We start from the raw sequence: 10767 nt of genomic DNA, 5'->3' as shown, positions 1-10767 counted from the left end.
GAGCAAGAAAGAGAGAAAGAGAGAGAGAGAGACAGAGAGACATACTTCCTATTTACTCTATGTCATATGAAGGAGAGTATGAGAGAAAAAGATGATGGTTGCAGTAGATCCTTGTTGGTAAATGACTCAGGCCCCATGGAGGGGTCAGAATCACATGAATTAAATTAGGAAACTGTATATTATAATTTCCAGTGATAATGTCAATCTAGTTGAATAGGCTTACTTTCAGAGTTTAGGGCTCTGTTTAATTACATAGTTTTAAAAAAATTTTTTACACAGTACAAATTATTTAAATAAAAAAAATTCTTTGTAAATCTAACATTTCTTGCTAAGGGGTTATTTATCACTTTACTAAATCTTTTGTCTATGGGAAACTAGGAATTCAGTCATTGATTATAACTTCAGAATAAATTAAGCTCTTCAATCAAGCTTTGGAAACAATGTCTTAAAACATAAGCTCTGGCAACCTGTACATTCACACCTACCCTGGCAAGGTGCAGGCAATGCCCCTTGGTAAGGTGCATGCTGGCGTGGCACAGGCCCTCACTGTGGTGTGGTCAGTTCTGAGGGGAGAGGCTGGTAACCTGGTGAAGCGCATTAGCAATACTGCAGGTGTGATTTGTCATGGCTCTGAGTTTGACTGCTGAGCCAGAAGAAACAGGTGGACTGGAGCCAAGCCAGGTCTCTTATCAAACACACTGCATTGGACAAAGAAGAGCTGGTGTAGCAGCGATCTCATGGAGGGACCAAAGGTGTCCTCTGCTGGGTACAGTGTGCTGATGCACCAGGGAAAGCTGCCTGAGAGTTGCTGTCTCCTGGACATGAACTAGTAGCTGCAGCACAACCAACAGTTGTGGCTCATCTTCCACTGCTTCCTTAATGATGGTCAGAAATAGTGGTGAAAGCTGATATGAGGAGACTGATCACAGGGGAAGGTGGAAAAACAGTAGATATTGGCATTTTATTTTATATATTATGTACTCATTATTATTTTCTCCTTGGAGATAATCACACCCTGCCATTGCTTGGCATTTATGTGGAGATTAGTGTGAATTAAGATATGGCTGCATCTGGAGTTTATTGTTGCCATGGCTACCAGAGTTCAAGTTCTCTTTTGCTATGGGCACTAGAAACCTCAAGTTCCTTTAGTGAAATATTTGTTTGTTTGTATTTCCTCCTTTTTGGTTTTAAGTCTCTATTTTGTGCTCCCCAGATAGAACCTGCCCTTTTAGCACTCCCTAGTAACTTTTTAATTTTTTTTTTTTTTTTTAGTAACTTTTTAATGTTATTCTCTTTGATAATTGCTAGTGTTGTGGTGGTCTTTGCATTAAGGGGACATTTCTCTGGTCTTCTGACTAAGCCTCATTCCTACATAGGTATTGTTAACCTTTGTCAGGTGTGTGGCCTTCCCAGTGTCCCTGTCCCTCCTCCAGATGCCATCTTGCACCTAGCATGGCTTCCTTTTTCTCCTGTAGGGTGCAGTGACTTGTTCCCAATGTTTCCTCCCAGCTACAATGGTTTTCCTCCTGTGAGCTCCAGTTTTCCTTTTAGTGAACTTATCCCGCAAATTAAGGCTTTTATACCTTATGGAAGAGAGGGGAGATTATTCTGGACATAGTTTGGTGATTTCCCAGACTCTATTGGATTTCAACAGTGCCCATAGAATTCACATTTTGATGAGTTTCCTCAGCAGATCACTCCTCTTGTTCTGTTGTAGAGATAAGACAGGTGGTCTGGGTGCGTTCTGGAAGTTCTATCTGCTCCTTTTCATCATCAAGCAGCATAAGTATTTGGTTCTTTATTGAATTTTCCTCAATGTTGGAGGAATGCCTACAGGGTGATAAGGATCCCTCTATGTTGCCCTTGGTAACATTGGGCGATCTATGCTTTAATACACTCAATGTTAAGAGATTTATTACATACTGGCAGTTTAATCTTGTGAGTAGCTTCTATGCCGTCTGGCACTGTCTGCCCGGGGTAAGCTAAAGTTAGGGTTGTGTTTCTTCCTGGAGACACCTATCTCCCTTCAGAGTTTAGATTTATTGTTTGTCCTGTGACTTCAACTTTCTGATGTTAAAGAAATGTGTTCATTTGCAGTTCGTCCAGGTTTGTTGTCACTGTCGTAAGAGAAAGAGCAAGGTTTTTCTCAGCTCTCTTCATCTCCAAGCTAAGCAGCAGCTTTCTATGTCATAGCTAAGCACTTGAAATAATCCACATCATGAAGACACATAACTTAATTGAGGTACATGCATACTTTGGAATACTATCCAGCATTAAAATTAGTGAATTTTTGATAAACATTCAAAACGAATGTGCCTCTAAATTGTTATGTTAAATGAAATAAGCTAAAGAAATGAACGTGCATACTGCATGCTTCCATTTATGTAAATTCTGGAAGATGCAACCTAATCTAAACTAACATAAAGATCAGTATGTGCCTGGGGACAGAGTGAGCAGAGGGAAGGGCAGGAGCGAGGAATGACAGAGGAACAAAAGGAAATCATTGAAGTGTATGGAGTTGTTCACTCTCTTGGTTGTGGTGATGCTTGCACTGAGATGCACCTATGTTAATACTTAACTAATTGTACACTTTAAATAAGTGAAATATATTATTTGCCAGTTATATTACCATAAGCATGTGAAAATAAGTATAATTTTATATTGGTAGAGAAGAAGTGATAGAAAAATTCACAGTGGCATCCAAAATAGCAAACACTCCTGAACATTTCCATGCATTGAACTTGGTACTGTACATATTACTTGGATAAGTGCTGTTGTGTTTATGTGTTAGGTGCAGTACTGTGGATTCAATTTCGTAGGGACTCTATGTGCAACAGAACAAAATGCTTCCTGGCCCTGCGCCATCATCACAATCATTGCTATGTTTGAGCCCGTGGTTGCAGCCACTGTGTCAATCCATCTCACTGAGGGTTTTCTTCTTTTTTGCTGACCCTCTACTTTACCAAGCACAATGTCAATCTCCTGAGACTGGTCCCTCTGATCACATGTCCAAGGTAAGTGAGACAAAGTCTTACCATCCTCCCTTTTTAGAAGCGTTTTGGCTGTACTTCTTTCAAGACAGATTGCATTCCTTCTGGCAGCCCATGGCATATTCATTATTCTTGTCCAGCACTATAATTCAAATGCAACAGTTCTTCTTTGGTCTTCCTTATTCATTGTCCAGCTTTCACATGCATATGAGGTTTGGGTCAAGTGTATCCTAGTGCTCAAGGTGACTTCTTTGTCTTTTAACATTTTAAAGAGGTCTTTTGCAGCAAATATGCCGAATGCAATATATCATTTTTCCTTAACTGCTGCTTCCATGGGCGTTGATTGGTGATTAAGTAAAACACTAGAATTCAGCAAAATCACACCCTGTTCTCATTACACTCCAGGGTTTCTGCAAACCTTAATAGTCAGTTACATATTTACTAAGCAGTTAGTTTAGGGGAACTGTCAGTCCAGTGTTGAGCTGTATAAGCCCAGGACTGGGGTAACTCTTACCAGACAATTGCTCTTGGCACATCATACAACACCTTTGTGCTGTTTGTAGCTTTATATCTGTAAAAGGTACCTAAGTACAACAACAACAAAAGGTGTTGATATCTACATCTTATGTTTTGTGTGCATAAGTAAAAATATAATAAAATAATGAGTACTAAGAGTTTTGCAAAGCAAAATCCCATAATAAATATCACATTTTCCTGAATGTTATAATTTCCCTCCAACTCGCCCAGGGTACTCACATCTGTTCTGAAGCACTGCTTTCTCTGATGGCTTCCAGCTTCAAAGATTGCTAAATAGCAGGAGGATGTGCAAATAGAACCCACCTCTTAGATGATGAAAACCAACCTAGTCCTGATGCTGTAGCTCTGGGAGAGGAACCCCAGTCCCAGCATAACCAGGTGCCCCCATTCCGTGATTGGGACTGAACACACATGAGTCACCATGGAGTCTGATTCACTGGGTTTCCCTGTTTCAAATGGTCATTTTATAGAGAACAATAAATGTTGACTATGTGGCTGGGTCTTAGTGAAACAGTGGCTATGTGTGACAGTTTTCCTCACCAAAATATCTCTCTTTTTGTAAGTGTCCAGTGTGAGGGGCTGCTGGTACAGTCAGCAGAAGACCTCAGGCAGCCTTGGTGGTCTCTAAGACTTTCCTGTGCAGTCTCTAGATTCACCTTCAGTAGGTACTGGATGCATTGAGTTCGCCAGGCTCCAGGGATTGGCTGTGCTGGATTGCACTAATTAACCTTGGTAGTGGTACTAGGAAACCTTGGTGGTGTAGTGGTTAAGAGCTACTCCTGCTAACTAAGAGGTCAGCAGTTCAGATCCAGCAGGAGCTCGTTGGAAACTCTAAGGGGCAGTTCTACTCTGTCTTGTAGGGTCGCTATGAGTCAGAATCGACTTGACAAAACTGTGTTTTGTTTTTGTTTTTTTTTAGTGGTACTAAGAACTGTGCAGATTCATTGAAGGGTTAATTTACCATCTCCAGAGAAAACATCAAGAGAACGCTAAACCTTCAAATGGACAGACTGAGAGCCAAGGGCATGGACATGTATTACTCTGTGTGAGATACAGTGATGGAAAGTCATTGTGAGTCTAACACAAACCATACCACTGATCATTCATCCTTTCCTGATGGCCAAGCTGAGCCACAGTTTGGAACAGCTTGGTGCCAACAAGACAGAGACACAACAGAACAGATGAACTCTTTTCATAGTCTAGAACCTTTGAGTGAAGTCACATGCAGGGAACAGAACAGAGCAAGTATAAAACTGGTGCAGCAATCCCTACACCTCCATCCTACTGCAGAAATCCAAGAAACTCTTTTTTTTTCATGGAACAAAAGGACAAAAGTTGCACAGGCATAAGAGTAATGTCAGGCCATCTCAAAAATATCTATTTCCCCAACTCCAACATGAGCCTCCACTCATAAACATCACTCTCTGCAATCCTGAATTCTCCAGTGGAATTCAACTATCTGAGCATAAACAGATCCTGGTTTCTCACTTGAAATGAATGTTGAATAACTTCATTTTTAAACATTTCTTCATGTCCTGTGGCCCAAAATCCTGCCCACTCTGTCCAGACTTACCTTCCTCATTGTCCGTAAATAGGTGGACCAGGCAAAAGGTTGCAGGAAAATTCCAGGAAGATTTGTCTCCCTAGTTCCTCTAAGTAGCACAAGACAAAACACTCCTCCCAAGGAAGGACAGATAGAGACTGCTCCTTACTTCTGCCCAGTCTTATACGCTCAGGGGCTTCCATCCTGAAAATCAAATCCCAGGCTTAGGCTGGAAGCCCCACCCTGGGCAGAGAATTCCCAGCATCCTTCTGAACAGGAACCCCACAGGAGCATGGTTTTCCTGTGGGCTGTTCCTCTGCCTGTTGGCAGCTCCCTGCTGTAAGTGTCTTAGGGATTTCAGTTAAGGACTGTGGACATGCAATTTCTGGTGTTTTTGACTCGATGGGATCTTCCTTGTCCCAGGTGTCCTGTCCCAGGTGCATCAGCAGGATTCGGGCTCAGCACTGGTGAAGCCCTCAAAGACTCTGTCCCTTCCCTGTACTGTCTGTGGTTTCTCTTTCACAAGCTATGCTGTAGCTGGGTCTGCAAGGTTTCGGTAAAGGAGCTGGACTGGTGGGTGAGATATGGGCCAGTAGGAACATGTACTATAACCCAGCTCTTAAGTCCCAAGTCAACATCACCAGGGACATCTCCAAGAGCCAAGTTTATTTAACCCGGAGCAGTCTGAGAACTGAGGACACCTCCATGTATTACTGTACAGAGTACAGAGTGGGGGCAGCCTAAACACAAACCTGCCCTGCATATAGGCAGGAAGAGGCTAGACTGCAGTAAGTGTGCAGGATCACCAGGGGGAGGTCAGAGCACACTTATTTCAAGTTTGTAGCACCAGGGGCAGGTGCAAGGGAGACTGGGAAGGGGTTTCCTATAAGGACCTGAACCTTCCTTTCCCTGCCTTGTGAATTGTCCCCAGGGGAAATCAGCTTTCTTCCAGAATTTCTGAATCTTTTATGACAAAGTGACAGAATTAGTGATTGTCAGGGGAGAATTAGAGCAGTCTCCTTGTGAAAACTAATAGTCTTTTTACTAAATGCTTCTGAATCCAGTGGATATTTGTATGGAATAATGATTACCTTCTCTTGCCATAGACAAGTATCAATCCAACATAGATGGTAAGCTGTAGTGTTAGTAGACAGTAAAGTTAAAGATGAAAAATACAAAAATATATTTGGCCTTGATTTAAGCAAGTGGGTTTCTTAAAGGTAACACACAAACATTTTAACTTTAATAAATCACAAACCAAAAGGATTTAACTGTAATGAAATACACCATTTAGAAATGGAACATGTTGGACAATCCCTGGGAGATATTTGAAATGAATCTGTCTGTAAGTATTGTACCTAGTACATATAATACAATTTTAGAAATCTTTCAGAGGAATGTTAAAAATCCTATTAAAAAGGGAAAAATGCTTCAAGAGTTTCTTGACAGGAAGGATTTCTGAATGGCCAGAAACATCTGAGAAGATGACCAACATCATTTGTCCTTAGGGAAATGCAAGTTAAATCCAAATGAAATACCAGGAAGCAAACACCATATACGTGAAATTGAGCAGAATCGGCATACTAGGTGTAAGGCTGTGGACAAAGGAAATAATTTCCTAGGTTGCTCGTGGGAGCAAAACTGGCATAAAATATCTTTGGCTTCTATTTAGTGGTTTTTGATAAAACTAAACATACACCTATGGTATGGCCTGGGGGTTCCAACACAAATATTGAAGCAAGAAGAATGAGACTATATGTCTACCTAAGAACATGGACAAGAGTGCTTATAGTAATCTTTTTGTGTATGTGCCCTAATAGGTAACCAGAGACAACACAAAAATCCGCCAAAAGAAGAGAGAATTAATATGGTGTGGGATATCTACCAGTAAGACATCATAAAACATTAAAATTTAACTACATGTTAATAACATTTGGTAAAATGAATGAAACTCATGGACAAAATATTGATGAAAATCACCAGCTGAAAGGAGCAGTGGTACATGAGAGCATTTACTGAAGCTCAAGGACATGAGAAATTAACCAACATTGCTCACATCTGGGTGAGTACTGATTCAGAGGGGTATGGCTGACATATCTGCATTTCTGGAAAAGTTCAATAATGTCATCCAGTTGTCAGCACACGGACGGTACATATATGTCTGTCCTTTTGCCACTGCAATACCACGTTGGTTACTATACTGTAGAGTGAGTCTTGAATTTGAGCAATGTGTGTCTTTGATATTTTTTGTTTGTTTCCGTATTCTTTTGACTAGTCCAGTAACTTTGCATTCCTGTACAAATTTAAGAGTCTATTTATATCAACAAAAACATTTATTTTTTAATTTTACTAGATACATGTCAATTCATATTTAAAATTGGGGAGAATGGACATCTTATCATCAATCATTGCTCTTAAAATACTTCAGCATTTGTTTAGATCTGATGCTCTTTCCCTTTAGTGTTTTGTAGTTTTACGCAAGTGATCCTGCTTATATTTCCTTAGATTTATAACTAAGTACTCATTTTTCTTGGTACGTAGTAAAAGTTATTTTTCTTAATTTAAATGTTGTTTCCTTTTTTTCTTGATTTAAACAGTTTATTTTGAATTTTGCATCTCTGCAAATATTGCCTGTCTAACACATACCTTGTGTTCCCTCTGTGTTCCAACTTACCTCCTTGTCTCCTGCAGGGTGAATATTAACTCAAACACAATGAAGAAGTGAAGGCAGGTTGTTAATTCAGGAAACAACTGAGTGATGTATGAATTGAAGCTGCATTCTCCTCAAAATATTTCATTTTGTTATCCTCCAATGATAATAATAACTGTAATGAGAAGTTATGTTACATAAACCATCTATATTACTCATCTGCTCAAATATGTGACCCATTTATAGAAAAAAAAAAGTATTTTTTCATATAAATGCCTTGTGTAGTTTCTGTTTGGTTTTTCTAATGTTATCTCTTACTAGTCACTCCCAGTAAAACTGACCATTTTGCTATCCCTGATATACTAGGAGAAAAAAAAAATGCCTCAATAATACTTGCACTTGCATTAGCCTCTCCATGGAAAATGAGTTTTCCCAATTACTATATGGCCCGTATTGTGATTTTCCCCCGGTGTAGCTCAGAAATTTCCCTTTGGCGAAGCTACCATAACTGAGGCCATCATCCTCTTCTGGGTATTTCCTGTCCATCTAGCTCTATTGTTTTGTCTGTTGTGTTGTTCTTTTCATCCCTTATGGTTTGTTAACATACTTTCATACACATTTGTTTTTTAATTTACTTGTTTATTGTCACTGTCCTCAAGCAGCTATCAGGGAGTTCTAGGGTAGATATCAGAGGTATCACTGCCTGTTGAGTTTAAAAGCATCTCCCAGAAACGTGAACCAGACATGCAAACTGCAGGGTGACACATAAGATCTACTCAATGGAGGACACAGGATAGGGATGGGGAGAGGGGTGGGCATGGTCATGTTTATCCTAGGAAACCTTACCACAGTATTATAGGAAAAAGGGAAGAAATCAGGACAGTGTCTGGAAAATACTTAGGGAGAAAAATTAAAAAAAAAAAAATTTTTGTAGGTGGCTGCAAGTCACTGTACCATGCGTGAGACCTGAAGGAATAATGACAATGCACAGGGCGTGAGATGAGGCTCAATGGTGTGGTGTGTCCCCTCGACAAGGTTCTGGGTTGGGTGAATTAGTGAAGGTTCTTAGAAATGCGAAGATATTTTGGCCTTAGGTAGGAAAAAGGACATGGAAGAGGAAAGAAGAAAAAGGAGATGGATACCACCAGAGAAATGGGAAGATATAAGCAAAGAAGCAAAAACTGGTGAATGATGGGAGAAGGGAGAGTAGGAATTAGATCAACAGTCAGAAGGAAGACAACTTGGAACTCTGTGCTCAGAAATGGAAAGAGCACACCTTGTGTTTCTCTCCCAGGCCTTCTCCCTGGAGGAGGATGTCCACCAGGCAAATACACATGACAGGATGTCTGCAGGTGGGATCTCAAAAGGGATGCGGCATTGTAGCACTGGCCTTTGTGTGATGTGTTACCTAGGATTACCAGCAATTTTGCTTCCCACTGTCCAGCAAACCTGCCTGCTTCCCTGACCTGTTTTCCTAACTTTGAGGTGGGAATGAAAATATGGAAGCTCACGAATGAGGAAGTTTCGGAGGAGAAAAACATCTGGGTCATCTGATGTCTAAATACTCAGGAAGTCACCTTTTGGAAGAGCCTATGGGGCAGAAGCTGGCCCCTGGCCCCTTCCTTTTATAAGTCCAGTACCCTTGACACATGCAAATTTCCCCTCAGCTCTGTCTATATCACACCTACCATGCTGTGTGGTGTGGGCATCTTCACTCTCTCAGGAAAGGCACTATCCTTCCCAGTAGATGATGAAGCTGTTATGTTTCCTCCTTTTTCTGGCGACAGCTTCCCAGTGTGAGCGTCTCAGAGACTTAAATATTGGGTGATGGGGTGAGTGTGCTGTGTTTCTGACTCACAAGAATTTTGTCTCTTTCCACTAGGTGTCCTGTCTCAGGTGCAGCTGCAGGAGTCAGGCCCAGGACTGGTGAAGCCGTCACAAACCTTGTCTCTCACCTGCACTGTCACTGGCGGCTCCATCTCTAGTGCAAATTATGTTTGGAGCTGGATCTGCCAGCCCCCAGGGAAGGGCCTGGAATGGCTGGGAGTTGGTTACTACAGTAGATCATCATGGAATACAAAGTATGGCTCCTCATTCCAGGGCCGAATCTCCATCACTGCTGACTCATCCAAGAAGCAGTTCTCCCTGCAGCTGAGCTCTGTGACTTCCGAGGACACAGCCGTGTATTACTGTGCAAGAGGTACAGTGAAGAGAAGTCGGTGTGCCCCAAGACACAAACCTCCCCTGCAGGGAGAGGACTGGCCTATGGGAGGTGCTCAGAATGCATGGAGCACAGAGAGCATCTCAGGAGCAGGTGCAGAGGAAGACTGAAGTTTCCTTTTAACCCTGGTGTTTCCTGCCCCTGCCCAGCATAAGTCTTATCCTCGAAGAACCGTTAGTGTTCCTTCCTTGCAACCTAGGAACAGATTACCCAAAAAGCTGGGTCAGCACATGCTTCTTAGTGTGTACCTTATAATCACATGCTTAGTTGTGCTTACCTTGTAAGCCCATGCTTACCTTGCTTACTGAGTAATCCTTCCCCACAGGGCACAGAATGAAATTGATAACAGCTCCAGTGTGTGAGACTGTGTCAGCTAGAAATGAAGCTCACACAGGCTCAGGAGGCTGCCTGTGCACCAGGTTGTTTACGGCGTGAGTAACTTTTTAACTGTATGATACTTGTGCTTTCAAGCCTGTGCTTAGATGGTATGCACAATTAAGCATGTGTTTACTGTGCTTATTGGGTAATCCACCCTGCTTGTAACTCCCTGGTGTCTCTCACTTAAAAAAAAAAAAAAAACAACGAGTGCTAATTTGGGGAAGGAATTCAATTAAGTATTTAAGCCTTCATTTTTCACATTTCTACCCCAACATTTTTTCAGTAAAATTTTAATAATTAGAAAACCATGCATCCTCAGTTCAACCTCCAAATCCATGCAAATATTTCTGTGCTTTCTGCAATGTCTCAGTCATACTAAACCCTTCTGTTCATAGTGTACTCAGTATATACGGAGGTGCTATGTCTCATTCGCACCCTTTTTTCTGCC

The sequence above is a fragment of the Elephas maximus genome, chromosome 21, assembly GCF_024166365.1.
Source record: "Elephas maximus indicus isolate mEleMax1 chromosome 21, mEleMax1 primary haplotype, whole genome shotgun sequence".
NCBI lineage: Eukaryota > Metazoa > Chordata > Mammalia > Proboscidea > Elephantidae > Elephas > Elephas maximus.
Note: the sequence above shows the minus strand (reverse complement) of the source record.